This window comes from Felis catus, chromosome C1, assembly GCF_018350175.1.
Source record: "Felis catus isolate Fca126 chromosome C1, F.catus_Fca126_mat1.0, whole genome shotgun sequence".
Classification (NCBI taxonomy): Eukaryota; Metazoa; Chordata; class Mammalia; order Carnivora; family Felidae; genus Felis; species Felis catus.
The window spans coordinates 88,258,040-88,279,173 of record NC_058375.1 but is presented as its reverse complement, the minus strand read 5'-3'; positions in this window follow the sequence as shown (position 1 = coordinate 88,279,173).

Here is a 21,134-nt window from a genome sequence, read left to right as displayed (position 1 = left end):
AACAGAATATAGAAACATATAATTCAAGAAAACATTCCTGAAATTTAAGAAGTCTCGAATCTACATTTTTGAAAAAAAAAAAAAAAACACAAAAACATGTTATATGCCAGGACAGTTTGAACCACAATGGTCAATAATGAAATACATTTGATAAAGTATTGGCCCTTAAAGAAAAAATCCTTTGCAATGCTAAGTCAAAATACCAAGTCACTTAGAAGAGCATAAACAAATCAACCAGATTTCATGTTTTCCTTAGCAGTATTCAGCTTCAGAAGACAATGGGGCAATATGCAGTATTTATATGATAGGCAAGGAAGTGTAACTCACAGATTATATGTACAGCCAAGTTATGCTTCAAGTGAAAATTCAACAAATTGTTTTGAACAGACAGCACTCAGGGATTAGTTTTCCCAAACGTTCTTGCTAAGGAAACTCCTTGCTGGTGAACCTCAAACAAAGGATGACTGGAAAAGAATGACAAAGTCATGAACTTTTAAATATATTTTATTTAGAACCAACACAAGCTAGATATGTTTTATATACTTTAATGAGAAAATGTTAACCCCTTAAAGAGCAAGAAGATAGGGGCGCCTGGGTGGCGCAGTCGGTTAAGCATCCGACTTCAGCCAGGTCACGATCTCGCGGTCCGTGAGTTCGAGCCCCGCGTCAGGCTCTGGGCTGATGGCTCGGAGCCTGTTTCCGATTCTGTGTCTCCCTCTCTCTCTGCCCCTCCCCCGTTCCTGCTCTGTCTCTCTCTGTCCCCAAAAAAATAAATAAACGTTGAAAAAAAAAAGAGCAAGAAGATAAAAAGTAGAACAAGTCTGTTACCACATCTGAAGTATCTGGGAATCAAAGAATATCATTTCTAGTTTATAAAATTAAGTAAGAAATAAGCATATTGAGTTACACAAATGTATACTGGATGATTTCTTGTCAAAATGCCATTACTGTTACTGTCTATACTTGGACATTGTTTCCCAGATTCCTCTTCATTCTATGGTACCTGGTTAAAATTGGTCAAAAACAGGACCTCCTGGAAGGTCTAGAGTGCAGCTGGGAAGGAGAAACCATTTATTTAGGCCCTGGTGGTCGGACATGATAATTGATGGGGCTTTGGAGTGATGGGAGTTCAGAGCTGATGGCCAAGAAAGAATTCTTGAAGATGTGTTTGGTGCAAAAAGGTGATTTTATTAAAGCACAAGGACAGGGCCTGTGGGCAAAAAGAGCTGCACTGGTGTTGTGAAGAGTGACTGGTTATATACTATGAACTTGGGGGAGATAAAGAAGAAGTTTCTTAAAGGGATTTCCATAGGCTAAAGACTCATACTGGAGGCCTAGCTATTGTCAAGCTAAGGTTGTTTTTCCCTCTAGCAAAGCATTGAGACAGTAGGGAATTCCTGGAGATTAGGCTGTTGATAAGATTGCCCTTTTCTTGTAATGTTACTAAGATATTTGTAAACTGATAGAAACTCAAGTCCTGCTAGACTGTGATCTCTATCAGTTAACCACTGGTTTTCTTTCTCTTTCCTCTGTCTTTGGGCAGCCAGGAGTGCCTGAGATTTATCACACATATCCCACCTGGGGTAGGGGTGTTTTGTGGGGTGTTAGCTTGTATTGTGCTCCCTCATCAATGATGATCAAGTGCCCATATGTGTAGCCCTAAGCTTGTTCTTGTTCTCCTCCTGTGCTCTGAGTCATGGTGTTTTCTAACTTCCTTGCCTCCTGACTGCTGCTGGCCCAAGGCTCACCACCAGGGCTATGCTTGTACACATACAGTGGCAGCAGTACCACAGGGGCAGCAGTTTCCTTTGACCTCTATAAATATCTCCACTGTTTGTAGACAGATTTGCATGGCTTCTTGACTTTTATCATGTGTTCAGACTATTTTACTTAGGCCAGTACTTGAGGCAATTTTGATTGCTGATTATTTCTCTGATCCTCCAATTCCCTCTTTCCAGACCTTCACTTCCCTAGTTCCTCCACACTGGTGTAAAGTCTAATTCCTAAATTAAACTTCTGACTCATGTAATGCTAATAATGGGTTTGGTTTATGACTGATAAAAATAGTAAGTTAAGCAAGGTAATTTTATTGACTACAAGAATAAATCAGGAAAATACAAGTTTAAAGAAAAAGGAAGAGGGGCACCTGGGTGGCTGAGTGGGTTAAGCATCCTCCTCTTGATTCAGTCTCAGGTCCTGATCTCACAGTTGGTAAGTCCAAGCCCTGCATCAGGCTCTGGGCTGACAGCAGGGAGCCTGCTTGGGATTTTCTCTCTCCTCCCTCACTCCTGTGTTTTCTCTCAAAATACCTAAATAAACATTTTAAAACAATAAAATAAAAAGTAAGACTTGTGATCTTAATATCAAACATGGGGGGCGCCTGGGTGGCGCAGTCGGTTAAGCGTCCGACTTCAGCCAGGTCACGATCTCGCGGTCCGTGAGTTCGAGCCCCGCGTCAGGCTCTGGGCTGATGGCTCAGAGCCTGGAGCCTGTTTCTGATTCTGTGTCTCCCTCTCTTTCTGCCCCTCCCCCGTTCATGCTCTGTCTCTCTCCCAAAAAATAAATAAACATTGAAAAAAAAATTTAAAAAATATCAAACATGGAATTCAGGCTTCAAAGTGTTAAAGTTCATGAGGAAGGGAAATTTCTTATGCTAAAGGTCTCTATTTGTAATCAAAACACAAATTTGTGAATACATACGATCACAATGGCACAGCAGCAACATTAACTAATGGTGCTGGTATTGACATCTTAAACTACTTTTTTAAGAGTGTTTATTTTTTTTATTTTTGAGAGATTGAGTGAGAGAACAAGAGGAGTAGAGAGAAAGAGAGAGGGAGACACTCTGAAGCCAACTCAGAGCTGTCAGCACAAAGCCTGATGCAGGGCTAGAACTTACGAATCCTGAGATCATGACTTGAGCTAAAGTTGGGCACTTAACTGACTGAGACACGCCGGTGCCCCTTACCCTATTTTTTTTTTTTCTCTTCTCTTCATTTGCAGTGCTTCTGGTATTGTTCCATTAAGGATGATGGTGAATTTGGTGAGAGATGCACAGTTTTCGTTTTAAGGAGTCATTAATCTATTACTAATTTATTTTTCATTTTATTTTATTTTATTTTTGTTCATTTTATTTTTAAAAACACAATGATTGTTAACTTTTGTCAAATGTCTCATTAACATCACAATATGATTTTACTCCTTGGAGTTATCACTGTGATTAATATTGATCCACCTGTACATCCCTGGAATGAATCCATAGAATCATAATTTTAATGTGGTTTGGATTCTTTTTTTTTTTTTTTTTTTTTTTTTTTTTTTTAAATTTTTTTTCAATGTTTATTTATTTTTGGGACAGAGAGAGACAAAGCATGAACCGGGGAGGGTCAGAGAGAGAGGGAGACACAGAATCGGAAACAGGCTCCAGGCTCTGAGCCATCAGCCCAGAGCCCGACGCGGGGCTCGAACTCACGGACCGCGAGATCGTGACCTGGCTGAAGTCGGACGCTTAACCGACTGCACCACCCAGGCGCCCCTTTTTTTTTTTTTTTTTTTTTTTTTTTTGGATTCTTTTTATGAGTATTTTAGTATGGAATTTTGCATTACTGTTCATGATGTATTGCATCATGCATCATGATTGCATACTGTTCATGATATAGTGTATTTTTTTGTTGTTGAAATTTCTGTTAAATGTTGATATCATTTTTATGCTTCTCATTTAAATATCTTAGAATTATAAAAATATTTTGAAATTAAAAACATAGTGGTATCTAGTCTTTAAAATTTTGAAACTGATTGGATCTTTTGCTTTTTGGAAGAATAAGGAAAATCTTTTCATTTATGTTTATCATTTTATGTTTCTTTCTCTTGGAATTTATTTTGTAAAATTTTAGAAATTTTAGAAATTTCTAGAAAGTTACTAATTTCATCCATACTTTCAAATTTATAATGGGAATATAAAAGAATATTGGAGTGAACAAATTGACTCAGTTCTAGCTCAGACTGAAGACCTTAAAGTTTGAAGAGGAACTAATATCATGGATATGTGATTTTTCTATAGCACTGTTGATTTCAACAGATGGATGTTTAGAGAAAGGGAAGTTTATATAGGTGAAGTGATAGGTGAGTTTTTAATTGAGACCTTGCATGTGGAGATTCAGAGAAATCAGTACATTTTTATTGAATCCTTTTTTATTACTAAGAAAGACAATAGAAAAGAGAGAAGGCATAAAACAAGGTCACTGCCCTAAAGGCACTTGCAACCCAATTGTAAATTCCTTCAGGATTTAAGCCACCAGAGGCTATAATGAACTATTCAAGGTAACTGTAAGTAAATGCTAAAAGAATTAATTCATACTGTAGCCTTTGGCATTTCAGAGCTGAAGAGATGACCTAAGACTGAGGTAGTCAGAGGCTTAAAGAGTGAGGTGAATCCTACATGAAGGGTAAGATTAAAATTGTCCGGACTCTAAGTATGAAGACAAGAATTAATGTGTCTTTCCTGACAGTATAGAGGTAATATATAATAACTGTTCCATTAAATTTTGTTGAATGAATAAATATGTGAATAAATATGTGATATTACATAAGCTAGAGGAAAAAAAAAAGAAGGAAGGAAGGAAGGAAGGAAGGAAGGAAGGAAGGAAGGAAGGAAGGAAGGAAGGAAGGGCTAAAAAGTCAAATATCACATACAGATCATGTAATGACTGCAGAGCACCCATTGGATTTCTCAGCTAGGGGTGTGGATCATGGAGACAGCCAGAGCAGTGGATTACAACCAGATTTAAGAAAGTTGAGAGTAAAGGAGACCAGAAATAAAGAACAGGTTTTGTTTGTTTGTATTTGGTTTTATTTTGTTTTTTGTTAATGTGGGAGAGAGAACACATTTGTAAGGAGGGATTTAGATGAGAAAAACAGATTTAATGATATGAAGATGGTAGTAGGTTATGTTGGAGACTGCGGGAAGGAAGATAGACATTGGACAGGAGCAGGGAAATCTCCTTTGAGAATGGAGTTAAAAGAAGGCATGGCCGGGGTGCCTGGGTGGCTCAGTCAGTTAAGTGTCCCACCTTGACTCAGGTCATAATCTTATGGTTTGTGGGTTTGAGCACTGCGTCAGGCTCAGTGCTGACAGCTCAGAGCCTGGAGCCTGCTTCAGATTCTGTCTCCCTCTCTCTCTGCCTCTCCCCCTCTTGTGCTCAGTCTCTCTGTCTCTAAAATAAATAAACATTAAAAAATTGTTTTTTAAAAGAAGGGATGGCTGCAGTTAAATCCCATAGTGGAATATCAGGAAAATCGATGGAATTCTGCTTAAGTGGTCTTATTTTATTTTACAAAATGGGAATGTACACATTTGCTGAAGGAAGGAAGAGAGTAGTGCTATTTAAGAATAATGGATTTTGGACTGGATTACAATGAAAATAGGAGTGAGCAAGTCAGTCCTAGCTCAGTTTGAAGACATTTTTTTGATGGCACAGATAATAGATGCACAGTTTTTCTGCTGTGATGTTTATGCGCTGGGATAGGCATATACTGATAGAGGGTTTGGAGTTTTGAAATGAGTGTACAGTTGTATATTGAAAGACTAGCTGAAGCAGTGAAATTGGAGAAAAAGAGTTAGAAAATAATAGACACACAGAGAAATGAAGTATGGTAAGAAATTGGTGTATGAATCTCAAAGATAAAGTTTTTGGAGTAAGTGATTGAAATGTAGTACAAATAAAGGTCACTGAAATGCTGAGGTCAACAAACTGAGGGTAAAGGCCACATAGTATAGAGGAAAAGGTCATAGATTCTAATATCTATCTCTTAAGCTACACGACCTTGGGAAAATTACTTAACTCTGAGGTCCCTCAGTTTCCTAATAAGTAGAATTAAAGTACCACTATAAACATTAATGAAAAAGCATATATTAAAGAGCCTAGCAAAAACCTAGCATGGAGAGTTATGTTATTATATTATTCTTTTGTTGCTGTTGTTATCATTTTTACTTTTGTCACTGTTAAGTAGCTCAAGGACATGGGGATTATCAGATTTAGAGTACATAAGAGTCAGGTGTGAAAGTTGTCAATGAGTATAAGGAATTGATCATAAGAAGAAAGATAAAAAATGGTAATGAAGATTGCAAGAGATGATGTCATTGGATAGCTTGGAACAAAAGAAGCCTTATTTTTATGCTCTAGGGAAATTAGAAGTAAAATTTTAAATTTTTTAATGTTTATTTTTGAGAGAGAGAGAGAGAGAGAGAGAGAGACAGAAAGAGAGAGAGAGAGAGAGAGAGAGAGAGAGAGAGAGAATCTGAAGTAGGTTCCAGGCTCTGAGATGTCTGCATAGAGCCTGACATGGGGCTCAGATTCATGAACCATGAGATCATGACTTGAGCCGAAGTCGAATGCTTAACCAACTGAGCCACCAAGGTGCCCAGAATAATATTTTAAATAGTAATTTGTAATCAGAGAATTCTGACTTCTCTCTCTGCATTTGTGTGTGGAAAATAATAAGATGAAGTAGCTTTCTGTGAAGGACTTGGAAATGTAGTGGAGAATGTTTAGAGTAGAGTGCAATTCCAGAAGAAAAAAATATAAAGGACCTAGGGAGTAGTAGGAGGATAGGTAAAGAGAGAGGAAGTTACAACAATATGAGGATGAAAATATGGGTAAAAGAGAAAATCAGAAGGCTTACCAGCTGGATGATAACAAGGGCGATAGGCATGAGGTGAGAATATGCCCAGATGTCAAATAGACACCAGAGTAATTTATTTACATGTTGCAGCTGGCTGATTCTTCTCTTGGGGATGAAACTTCGGGATGCTAGAGACATGATCATGTCACATATAAATGATTGAGACTGAGGATATAGGATATATTATTAGTTTTTAATTGTTTCAAAAATACTAGGATGGTTAAATGCAAGTAACTAAAATTGCATTTTAAATGTAAATATGAGTTTCTCAAACCCAGGTTTTATTTAATTACAGTGACCTCATAATAAAATATAATGAAAATAGTGTAAAAACTTGCATCTAAGTGGAATAACATACTTTCCTGAGGTTCAAATTGGCTGGCTAAATATCCTCATAAACCTTCATTTACATTTTAAAAATATTGATCATTTCAAAAACTAGGGCATATGAAAGTTGCATTTTAATGCTAGCACAATATTTGAAAGGGAATGAAAATAATGCAAGCATTGAAATATGTACTTTTCAGATAGCACTTAAAACTTTAAATAGAAATGTAACCCACAACTGACAGATTGTCTTTGTCAGCCTTGAACAACATGTAGACAGTAGGCTGCATGGGGTTCATAAATACATCTGGAGGCCTGATCTTTGCCTGCCTGCTGTGTGGGAGTCTTTATGACTGGCAGCCTTACTGGCAGCGCTACAGGCATTAGAATGGAAATAATAGCCCATCATCTGGATATGATAGTCACTTAATAAAATCTCAGCCATTTGCATTCTTCTTAAGACATCATTTTAAAGATATTCATTGATCATTGGAACATAAGATTTTAAAACTTCTATAATGATGTAAATAAGCCATAATGATTAAATGGTTCATTTGGAAATTATTTTGTAACTAAATGGTTATGACATAAATAAAACAGATTGATAGTGTCATTTGTAATAAATCATAGATTATGGATGTAGTTTATTAATTAAAGTTTTACATGCAACAATTACTTAATGCCACTGAGAAGTACATACACTTAAATTTGACAAATTAGTATTTACACCCTTCAAAATAGGGATTTTTCTGTGCTTTGGTCTAAGGCAGCCAGCAACTGGCTTAGGGTTCATATAAATTGGCATTTTCTGGGCTCACAGAACCCAACTCATCCTGTAGACATTAGAGCTCTTTACTGCCACAGTGGAGAACAAAGAGAACTGGAAGCAAGCACGGCGACTTGATATTTGGCTCAAAAACGGCAACTCCCAAACACTTACAAAACTTTTCTTAGGCCTTTTCAGAAGGTGTGAGACTGGTCAGTACAATGACATTTAGCCAACAAGGGAAAGTTTTCCTCTGTTTTATAGAGACCCTAGGAATTTTTCCCAGTAACATAAACCACCTCATAAAAGTCAACAATAGTGCTGATTATCTTGTCAAAAACAAATGAGTACATCCAATGGAAGAAACACACACACATACACACATGCACACACACACACCCAACACACACACCTTAAGATGGTCTCATTTAGTTTAGCATTTCATATTTTGTTTTCATTTTGTGGCACATCTGTGCAGCCTTCCAGATTCTCTGAAAGTATTTTGGATAATAAAAGAAAGAGAAGATTGTTCCCTGTTCTTTGCCTAGTCTTTCAATGATCAAACCATAATAAACATACACCTATGCATACCATACTGTTCCAGAAAAGTACCAGCCATTATGTATCTTTCTGTAGCTCACTCTAACTTCGTACCCCATGTGTTGGTTCAAAAAAATAATACAGGTTTCATGATTCCAAGGACTTAAAAAAAATGTACAGAAGTAGTTTCAAAAGCTAATTTAATCAGTACTGTAGGGCACCATCATCTCTCACTGGATTGTGGCATTAGCTTTCTAACTTGTCTTCCTGCTCCCATTCTTCCTCTCCTATAGTTTGAAGCAACCAGAATGAGCTTTTAAAATCTGTCAGATTATGTCTCAAAATTCTCAACGGAACTCTTATCTAACTCTCAGTAAAAGCCCAAATCCTTAGTCTGTGGGCTCTGCAGAGGACCTGTCTTCATCTCCTACCTCTTTCCTTTCACTTGACCTGCTCTAGGCTCACTGGCGTCCTTAATGGTTTTGAACATTTCAGACACACTTCCACCTAAGAATATTCACAGTGACTGCTCCTTCTGTCAGGAAAATGCTTCCCTTAGATGTGGGTATGGCTTGTTCGCTCATCTCGTTCACATTAATAATACCTTTCAACGAGCAATTCTGTGAACAAATTATAGTTGACCCTTGAACAACAGTGGTTTGAACTGTGTGGGTCCACTTACACATAGATATTTTTGATAAACACAGACGGTGCTGTAAATATGTTTTCTTATGATTTTTTTCTTAAAAATATCGTGTCTAGCTTATTTTATTATAAGAATACGGTGTATAATACATATAACATATAAAACACGTTAATCAACTATGTTATCAATAAGGCTTCTGGTCAACAGAGGGCTATTACTCAAGTTTTAGAGAGTCAAAGTATATACATGGATTTTCAACTGCTTGGGGGTCAGTGCTCCCTAACCTCATATTGTTCAGGATCAATTGTATTTAAATATTTTTAAATGTTTATTTATTCTTGAGAGAGGGGAGAGAGAGAGATTGAGAGACAGAGCATGAGTGAGGGAGGGGCAGAGACAGAGGGAGACACAGATTCCTAAGTAGGCTCCAGGCTCCAAGCTAACAGCACAGACCCCAATGTGGGGCTTGAACTCAAGAAACGTGAGATCATGACCTGAGCTGAAGTCAGACGCTCAGCCATCCAGGTGCCCCAAGGATCAATTGTATTTAAAACTGCAACCTCATTCTCTGGAATTCCTTACCTTATTAACTTTTCTTTATAGGAAGTATCATTTTCTAACTGATTTCCAATTTATTTATTTATTTTTATTATCTTCTGCACACTATAATGAAAGCTGCACCAGAAGGGGTGCTTTGTTGTCTGTTCATTGCTGTATCTTCAACACCTGGAACAGTGCCTGACACATAGATTCTGTCTAATAAATATTTAGAAAACGTTTTTGGAACCCAGAAGCCTATTTTCAGGAATATAGACAAGAACTTCTCATACAAAGGGAAAATTAGTAGGGATGAAGTAAGCAATTGTTACTTTTTTTACATTTTTATACCTTCTATAAAACCAAGATGAATTTAATAAGACTCATGAAATTTAGGTTAGTCACGAAGGTATGCTTTTATGCAAGCTTTAATTTTTTTTAATTTATCCAAGTTAGTTAACATATAGTGTAATAATGATTTCAGGAATAGAATTTAGTTATTTATCACTTACATATAACTAACTCAGTGCTCACCCCAAAAAGTGCCCTCCTTAGTACCCATCACCTATTTAGCCCATCCCCCTACCCATCTCCCCTCCAGCAACCCTCAGTTTGTTATCTGTATTTAAGAGTCTCTTATGGTTAGTTTCCCTCTCTGTTTTTATGTTATTTTTCCTTCCTTTCCCTTATGTTCATCTGTTTTGTTTCTTAAGTTCCACATATCAGCAAAATAATATATATATATATCCCTCTCTGACTTATTTTGATTAGCATAATACACTCTAGTTCCACCCACATCATTACAAATGTCAAGATTTCATCCTTTTTGATCACCAAGTAATATTCCATTGTATATATATATACCTCTTCTTTTTTAAAAAAATTGTTTTTAATGTTTATTTATTTTTGAGACAATGTGAGAAACAGTGCAAGCAGTGGAGGGGCAGACAGAAGTAGACACAGAATATGAAGCGGGCTCCAGGCTCTGAGCTGTCAGCCCAGAGCTGGATGCGGGGCTCGAACTCATGAACCATGAGATCATGACCTGAGCCGAAGTCAGACGCTTAACCGACTGAGCCACTCAGGCGCCCCACCTCTTCTTCTTTATCTGTTCATCAGCCAATGGGAATTTGGGCTTTTTCCATACTTTGGCTATTCGTGATAGTGCTGTTATAAACATTGGGGTGCATGTGCCCCTTTGAATCAGCACTCCTGTATCCTTTAGGTAAATACCTAGTAGTGCAATTGTTGGGTCATAGGGTAGTTCAATTTTTAATTTTCTGAGAAACCTCCATACTGTTTTCTAGAGTGGCTGCACCAGTTTTCATTCCCACAGGTAGTGCAAAAGTGTTCCTCTTTCTCCAACATGTGTTCCTCGCCAACATCTGTTGTTGCCTGAGTTGTTGATTTTAGCCATTCTGACAGGTGTGAGGTGGTATCTCATGGTGGTTTTGATTTGTATTTCCCTGATGATGATCTATTCATGTCTTTTGTCCATTTCTTCACTGGATTATTTTTTGGGTGTTGAGTTTGATACGTTCTTTATAGGTTTTGGGTACTAACCATTTATCTGATATGTCATTTGCAAATATCTTCTCCCATTCCGTTTGTTTCCTTTTAGTTTTGCTTTTTTTTTTCCCTCCACTGTGTAGAAGCTTTTTATCTTGATGAGGCCCCAATAGTTCATTTTTGCTTTTGTCTTCAGTGACATTTCAAGTAAGAAGTTGCTGTGGCCAAGGTCAAAGAGGTTGTTGCCTGTTTTCTCTTCAAGAATTTCGATGGCTTCCTGTCCTACGTTTAGGTCTTTCATCCATTTTGAGTTTATTTTTGTGTATGGTGTAAGAAAGTGGTCCAGTTTCATTCTTCTGCATGTTGCTGTCCAGTTTTCCCTACACCCATTTGCTGAAGACACCGTCTTTTTTCCATGCAGGCTTTAATCTTAAAATTATCATGATACTCTAAATATACAGAAAATTACAGAAATACAATAAATACCTGTAGATTCAACATTAAATCCTCTCAGATCTTGGGAATTTCACCACATTTATTCCTCATAACTTGTTAAAAAATAAAATATTACAGATACAATGTAAACTTCTTAAAATACCCACTACTCCCATTTCGTTCTCACCATATCCTTCGGATGACTACTATCCTAAATTTGGGGTTTGAAAATCTCATGAATTCATATACATAAGAATATATGGATGGCTCCACATACATTGTATAATATTGTTTTATATGATTACAAACTTTATATATGCGAAGCCATAATTTAATATATATTCTTAACTAGCTTTTTCCCATTGCCATAATTATGTTGATAGGATATTCATCTGCTAATATTTACTATGTTATTAATTTTAATTACTATATAATATGTAACATTATATTAAAATGCATATATTCATTCTCCTCTTGATAAAAATTTAGGTTGTCTCGAATTATTTTCCTGTTTTATATATTGCAATTAATTTTTTGTACACTCATCACGTGAATCTGTGTGATAGTTTCTCTAATATACCTAGAAATGGAAGTTTTAAATCAAAGCTTATACACAATTTCAGCTTTATTAACTGCTGCTCAATTATCCTCCAAATTGGTAATAGTGATGTATATACACATAGAAGTAAGGTTAAGCTTTTGTCTCCACATCTTCATCATGGCTTGTATTGTCAGACTTTTTTTTTTTCCAATTTGATATGTGAAATGATGTCTAGAAGTTGTTTTATTTGTGTTCCCTGATTAGTCATGAGGTTGAGAATCTTTTCATTGTTGATTGACTGTATAGTTTTTCTCTTCAATTAATTACTTGTTCAATAACCTTCAACCATTCTCCACTAATTGTTTTCTTGTAGATTTGTAAGTGTTTTGTATAAATTTGTATATAACATTTTTGAAACTTTTAGTTAGTGTGACTACCTAAACCAGACCATTTTCAAGAATGGAAAGGTGCACTTTTAATTACATCTAAGTAATGGAAGAAAACCAGAATTATCTTGGACAAACTAGTTTGTATTGTTACCCTAGTGGTAAGCACTGACATCTGTAGCTGCTTTTTTAACTTTTTTTATAGCATATTCACTGAACTGATGATTTTAATTTATATGCAATTAAAATTATGAGTTTTTAAGCCAGCCACACACACACACACCCACACACCCACACACACACACACACACACAAACACAAATTCTATGTGGGGTACCAAGAATAATCCAATTTAAAAGACAGAAAGTAGAACGGTGGTCCCTAGGGACTGGAAGGACAAGGAATGGGGAGTTATTATTTAACTGTTATTCTTAACTGAATAGTTTCAGTTTTTCAAGATAAGAGAATTTTGGAGATGGATGGTGGTGATGGTGAGTCACAGCAATGTGGATGTGTTGATTGCCACAGAACTGTGCACTAAAAATGGTTAAAATGGTAATTTTTTATTTTATGTATATTTTACTATAGAAAATATGAGAGGCACCTGGATGGCTCTGTTGGTTGGGTGTCCGACTTCAGCTCAGGTCATGATCTTACAGTCTGTGAGTTTGAGCTGTGCCTTGGGCTCTGTGCTGACAGCTCAGAGCCTGGAGCTTGCTTTGGAATCTGTGTCCCCCTTTCTCTCTGCCCCTCCCCCAATCATACTCTGTTTCTCTCAAAAGTAAATAATAAACATTTAAAAAAAGTTTAAGAATTGTTATCATTACAACTAAAAAGGGGAGAGGGAAACAACTAAAGCTGTTCTTCATAGAAGAATGTCAACTAATAAATATCAAAGTAAGGCTAGAAATACAAAAATCACTATTTGCACACATCATTGTGGTAATCAATTCAGGCAAAGGTTATCAATGAATACTAAAATCATTCATTTTCATGAATGATGTTTTGATGGAAGATATTTGGTACAGAATACTTAAACTGGGCCGAAGTCTTACTCCAGATATTACTTGTTAGTTATAAAAGAAAAATGATCCTTTACAATGGAGAAACTTGATAGACATGATGAAGTGATCAAACATAATATCACCAACAATAAGAAAATAACAATTTATACTTCCTGATATGACAAGGAAAGTATAAAGTATCAATTATGAAATATTTTTACCAAAGCTTTTTAATATGTATATAATTAAGAAAACAACAAACAATTTTAGATTGTAGAATGATCTTTAAACAACTTGGGTAGACTAAAAAAAAGTCAGTGTTATGAATTTTAAAAAAGGAGGAGAAGGGAGAAGGAAGAGAAAGATGAAGAGAAAGAAGAAAGAAGAAAAAAGAAAAGAAAAAGAGTAGACAGACAAGGAAACTAAAGAAATATGATAACTTGTCATGATTGGATCCCAGATTAATGTTTAAATGACACCTTAAAGACATTTTTGGGACAATGGACAAATTTGAATGTGAAGTATGTATTAGGTAATATATCTGAATCAATGCTAATATCTTGGATGTGATAATGGTGTTATTAATATATAAAAAAGTATTCTTATTCTTAACAGATACATGGTAAAATATTTGTGAAGAATGGTGTCTGTATCTTACTTTTAAATGAATCAAAAAAGGTGAAGCATCTGTTTCTTTCTATGCTAAGTAATATTTCATTGTGTATATATACCACATCTTTATCCATAAAAAAGAACGAAATCTTGCCATTTGTCATGACATGGATGGAGCTAGAGAATATTATGCCAAGTGAAATAAGCCAGTCAGAGAAAGACAAATACATATGATTTCACTCATATGTGGAATTTAAGAAACAAAACAAATGAGCACAGGGGAAAGAGAGAGAGAGAGAGAGAGAGAGAGAGAGAGAGAGAGAGAGAGAGAGAGAGAGAGAGGCAAACCAAGAAACATACTCTTAATTATAGAAAACAAACTGATGATTACCAGAGAGGAGGGTATGGGGAGCTGTGTTAAATCGATGATGGGGGTAAAAGAGTGCATTTGTCATGATGAACCCGGGTGTTTATGGGAGTGTTGAATCACTATATTGTACACCTGAAACTATATTACACTGTATTTTAACTAACTGGATTTTTTTAAAGAGAACTAGAATTTAAATAGAAACCCAAAAGGTGCATCTAGGTAAGGGTATATAAGTGTTCATTGCACTGTATTTTCAAATATTCTACAGGTTTGATATTTTGCAAAAAAAAAAATAAATGGTGAAACTAAAAACTTTATTTGTGCAATTTATTCCATCAATTTATTTGACTGCATTAATGATTGAATGTAATAATGATGTAGAGTATGTGTGAAAAACTCTATTTAATTAGTAAAATATTTGTCTTTGCTACAAAAGTGGTAATTTTCTTTTTCCTGTTTTCTCTTTTTCTTTTTTTCCCTCCTTCCCCCCTTCTCTCCTTCTTTCCTTCTCCCTTTCCTTCCTTCCTTCCTTCCTTCCTTCCTTCCATTCTTCTTTCCTTCTTTCCCTTTCTTTCGTTTTCTTTCATTTCTTTTTTTTCTTAATTTAGGGAGAAATGTAGGCACATCCTCCTTGCTTAGAGAAACATATTTCCAGGCTACGTATAATCTTTTCTGTGGTGACTGCAGAAAGTGTCTTCCTACCTTATTAGTCAAACTTGGCTAATGCAAGGCAATCTTAAAACTTTGACATTTAGACTTGGCAAATGCAGAATTCTCTTAAATATATACTTAGAAATACTAGATGGAAACTTTATGGTTTCCCAGGTTATTCAAGAAGCAGACCATTTATCACTTAGGTTTAATTTTTAAAAAGCCACAGTAAGCTATTGAAACAGTTCCACTTCAGTAAGCACACATTTTAATTAGAAAGTGTCTGTGCTTCATTTTAGTGTAATTTTCCTATGTTTCTGGTTTAAATCACATTCTAAGGCAATAATTACTATTACTTACTGAATATCTATTATGTGTCAAACACTTTTAGAAACTTTATATATTATTTCTAATCCAAAAATTTACTATGTGGGTATTATTCTAATATTTAAAAACTGAGGAAACAGGCTCAGATGTTAAGTGTCCTACACTTGCTTAGTGTTTAAGTTGGGCTTCACACCTTGTCTTTCTTGCTCCAAAGCCCTTTCCCTGTCTACTATCACACACTGTCTCCTTGATGGAATATGTCACTTCATATAATCTAATATGCAATGTTGCCAAGAGTAAAAATCATGTGTTCATGTACGTATGCAGATATTCATTACCTAATATCTGGTGACCTCAGGTAAATAAAAAAGTGAATCTATATATTTTTTTTTATTTAAAACTTCTGCTCCTGCTTTATTCAAAATAAGTAACTAGAGAATAATTAAAAGACAAATAAGACATTCCCCCTGTCTTCCAGATAAAGAACTTAGTTTTAAAAAAATACAAGGTGGGGCGCCTGGGTGGCGCAGTCGGTTAAGCGTCCGACTTCAGCCAGGTCACGATCTTGCGGTCCGTGAGTTCGAGCCCCGCGTCGGGCTCTGGGCTGATGGTCGGAGCCTGGAGCCTGTTTCCGATTCTGTGTCTCCCTCTCTCTCTGCCCCTCCCCCGTTCATGCTCTGTCTCTCTCTGTCCCAAAAATAAATAAAAAACGTTGAAAAAAAAATACAAGGACACCCATAGCAGAAATGGCCCCCTGACCAACACAATTAATTTTTCTCTCTCTGTTATATAGTATTGTCACTGGAAAATGCTGTCTAGGGGTGCCTGGGTGGCTCAGTAGGTTAAGCACCTGACTTGATTTCAGCTCAGGTCATGATCTTACGGTTTATGACATGGAGTCTGTCATCTGGCTTAGCACTGACAGTATGAAGCCTGGTTGAGATTCTCTCTCTCTCTCTCTCTCTCTCTCTCTCTCTCTCTCTCCCTCCCTCCCTCTCTCTCTGCTCCTGCCTGCTCATACTGTCTCTCTCTCTCTCTCCCCCCACTCTGTCTGTCTCTCTCAAAATAAATAAATGAACATTTAAAAAAATAAATAAAAACTAAGAGACTGTGATGAAAATGAGCCTTAATATCTAATTGTAAGAGTTCAGAGCTGCAAAACAGATCTAATATGCAGCTCCAAAAAACTTCTTATGTAAAAGTCAGATGCTGGTTAAAATAAAGAGACCTTAAGCCTGGGATGGGAACATTTGAGTGAACCTGAGAATATTGAGCATGCATGTCCTGTGAAAATTCTAAGCCAGCAGTGGTGTCTTCCTCCCGGTTGCCAGAAAACTGCCTCTTTCTTGCCTGGATGTCAGGTAGTGACTTTCCCTGAAAGCAAGTACTTGTTAGATGATGCTTGTACCTCACAACCCTTAAAGCCTCCAGGCTGATAACCAGGATTAGGTCTCAGCAGAGTCTGAGTAGGAAAGTATAGTCCCTACTCCAGGAGAAATAGCCTATATACAAACATGTTTAAAGACCTGTTTAATATATGCCAGCAAGGACCAGGGGAAAACATGTACAAAGGACATTGAGGAGGCTGAGTTGAGGGGGTGGGTAAAGAAGATTTTATTGATTTGGGGATACTTGCCTGTGATTCAGACTTTAATGTTTGGGCAATACTTGGACTTAGTCACAATACTGTATTGGGATGCTTCCTTGAAGTTTGGACACATGCTAGCCACACTATTCTCACACCCAATTCCCTGTACTACCTAATAAATTAGGGGCACATGAACTTTTTTTTTTTAATTTTGCTTCAGGTTTGCTTTCTGGGATAACTCGTCTAAGATAAGTTGTTTGATGCTTTGTTATAGCTTTGTGTTACATTATGGATTTATGTTTTGCACTCAGATTATGTATATGAATTATAATCCATGAAGCATAATATAAACTATATATTTTTTATATTTAATATATTATAAGATATTTATTTATTTTTCTATACTTTCACTGCTGTGTATGGTACAAATATTTGTATTCCATTTTTTATCTTTAACTTTTTTTGTGGTGATATTTACTCTATATGTATTATATATATATATATATTATTATATATTATTATTATATAAATGAATCACACCAATTTTTCTTGGACAGATTCTGAGATGTTATATTACTTAAGAAGTCTTTTCCATCCTAGGGAGAGGGAAAGGAGGGAAAGGAAGATTAAAATTCTATTCACTTGTTCTTTTTCCTATCCACCTGATGGTTTCCATATAATGTAGCTCTAAACACTGTTTTTCTCATTTGTCTTATTGATGATCACATCAACTGATTTACTATTACTATTATTAGTACAAACTTAAAACTCTTAATTCTCAGGGGAAAAATCTTTGTATATAGTGGAGGATAATTATGTTAATACTGTATGGGGTTGAAATTGTTCCTGTATTTTTAAGATTTTTGTATACATGATTGTTCAGTGGGGACATGGTTAGGGAGATCTGCTTTAAAGGGTGTGTGTGTGTGTGTGTGTGTGTGTGTGTGTGTATGTGTGTGTGTATGAATGAGTGCATTGTATATGTTTATTAAAATAGTTATTCAATGATGTTTAAGAAACAAGATCAGGAGGCTCTAGAGCCAGACTGCCTGGGATCAAAGTTTGAGTACATTACCACTGTTTATATGATTTTACAAAAGTAATTTAAATTTCCTCTCTCCACTTACCATCTGTAAAATAAAGAGGAAAGTAAGAGTACCTCTGGGGCACCTGGGTGGCTCAGTTGGTTCAGTGTCTGGCTCTCAGTTTTGACTCAGGTCATGATCTCATGGTTCGTGAGTTCTAGCCCCACGTGGGCTCTGTGCTGACAGTGTGAAGCCTGCTTGAGATTCTCTCTCTCTGCCCTTCCCCCACTCTCTTGCTTTCTTCAAAGTAAATAAATAAACTTAAAAAAAAAGTAATAGTACCTCAAAATATTATCATTAGCATTTTTTACTTAATTTATTAGAAGTGCTTAGTGTATCACATATAGTAAGCTCTCAATAAATGTTATTTCTCCTCCTCTTTCTTCCTACTATTACCATTACTATTATTTTCATTATTATTATTATGTGGGGCTTACATGTTCTAGTTGCTCACCGGTTCCACTGTAATATGACTAGTCTGATTGTGATATTTATGTATCTTCCTGGTCTTGATTAGGCATTTGTGTTGGAAGCCCCAGTCTCTTTTTTTCTACCATATTTTTGTAGTTATTTGTATGTGTTACTAGCTTCATAAATTGAGCTGTGTAATTTTCAAATTATATATTTCCCCAAATACACGGAAATACTGGTCCTGGAAGCTTTGAGGATTATATGGGTAATGATTTCATAACTTTATTAGTTCTTTGTTCCTATGTGAAGGAATTTGGTTATTTATATATTTCCTGAAAATCAGCATTTTCATATGTATTAGCATAAAGTAGTAACAATTATGTTCCTTTGTTTAAAAAGCTAATGCAAATATATTATGAATTCTGAAACAGGTTGGATTTTCTGGGAGATAGTTGTTAGTGTGCAAAATGTTTATTAGGAAGTGGGATTTGGGGGATCAATAGCTGTGGAATGAAAGGGGAGAAGGCAGACCTGGGCAGGAGATGCCAAGCTATGATACTGGCCTGAGAGCCTCAGCTGACCTAAAGTGATCCTGAGATGAAATGGTCCTTCAGGTTAGTCTACATTGGATAGGGAATTTATACTTTTGCCTTGATCAGTCATTGGATTCGGAGGAAGGGCATGACCTTGGGGAGTCTGAAGGAATTAACAGCTAAAGACTGTCCACTTACAGTACTTTCAATAGCTAGGCAGAGTCCTTCCTTGAAGGGGGATATGGATGGTGCATCTCCAAACCATCACAGATCCTAGTTATAATCATTCTTTTCCCTTTCCTGTTACTTTTAAGCAAAATACCAAGATGCTTTCAGAGTGTCTATACCATTTTAAAAATTGCTCTTATTTGTGCGTTGCTTTTTATTTACAAATTTGTGTAATCTTTTTTCTCATTCTTATTTTCAGGTATTCTTGCTTTCCTTGGAGTTTATGCTTTAATGATTTTTCTGACTGAGTTGAGTATCTAGTTAGCTCATTTAATTCTGTTTCTTTGCATCTGAGTATAGCTTTCCTTACAACACAGATTTTGATATGGTCATATTTTCCTGTTAATAGATATTGGAATAAGCAGTTATGTATTGTTTTCCTTTAGTTTTTAAGAGTGAGTTTTAATCTCTAGAGCCTTCTTAATTTTTCTGTTAGCTACTTAGGTTTGTTTCTTTGTTTTGTTTTGTTTTGTTTTTACCTAAGGTGTAAGAAGACTATATAATGTCACTTTTATAATTTTTAAAGTTTTTTCAGTGGCATGTTGTGTGATAAATTTTTATGTGTTCTATGAATACTTGAAAAGTTCTTAGTTTCTTTTTGATTTTGGGGGAGAGGATAGGATAGGAAGTGTGAGGACTATCCATTTTTTAACCATATTAATAAAAATCTTCTATTAGTTTATTATTATTACTGGCTTAAGACAGATAATGAATTTAAAAAAGTATCTACTGCAAAAGTTAATTTTCATTCTATATTTTATAAGTGTTTACAACATGAAGATTCAAGACTTTTATAGCATTTATATATATCTAATTTTTATTAATATTAAACATTTTTCTATTTAGTGCTTTAGGTTTGATTTCTATTAAATCAGATGTTAATCTCTTTAGTCCTGATTTTCTTGCTTGAATTTGCTTAAATAGGTATCATGTAGTTAGATATGGATAAAGACAGAAGTATCTGTATCCTTATCACAGATAAGGAAGAAATTAACTGTAGTGCTCTTACTATCTCATTTAGCGGAATCCAAAAAAAAAGCATTAAATAGTTTAAGTAGGGTTATTTCATAAAAATAACTGCTAATAAATTAACTCTATCTAGACATATCCTGGTCTGAAAAGTTTTGAAATAGAATAAGTTTGATTTTTAAACAGTTTTTTTTAGTTTCATTTTTCTCTATGTGCTTACATTTAATTTCCAAACACATTTTCAGGTGAGTGTCTCTAAATTTAAAGCAACAGGCTTAATTGTTAACCTGAAAAAAATAAGATAAATGCAACACAGGGTCCAAAAGATTTGGCATCTCAGGGAAGAGTCAACTTTAGGTCAAATACCTTTAGGTAGGGTGACCTTAATAATGACAATTCAGAATTCAAGTAGGTTGATGGCTAAACCTATTACTTCTTATTGGCTGTAGCTCAGTCTCAGTGTTGATTTCCTTAGGCAGATAGTCTGCCCCTTATTTAGTGGTTTTAGAATGCTTATCTTAATTTCTTGGGTCAGCAGTAAAACTGCTTGACTGCCTTGAACTGAATCTCATAGCAATTTTGAGTTAACTTGGTGTGCCTACTTGCTGCCAAGTTGAATGGGTGACAGAAAGCAAATATCCAACCTTGACTGGCTCTCATTGGTTATGCCCTTGATCTGCTTTTCAGTGATTATATTGTCATTCTTTTCAGCTCTACATTCAGGAACTCTACTTAAGGAGCTCTTTTCCACTTTATGGCAGATAAGTGGGTATTGGTTTTATGCCTATGAAAAAAGATAACAAAATTAAAAATTTCCAAAATGAATCAGAGGAGACCTTTCCAGCATTACTTCTAGGACCTTAAAATCTATGACCTTAGGGCCATAAATAGACATGAAATGGGCCTGAATACAATTGAATGTTATTTATTGTTTTTTAAACATTTATTTATTTTTGACACAGAGAGAGAGACAAGAGTGTGAGTGGGG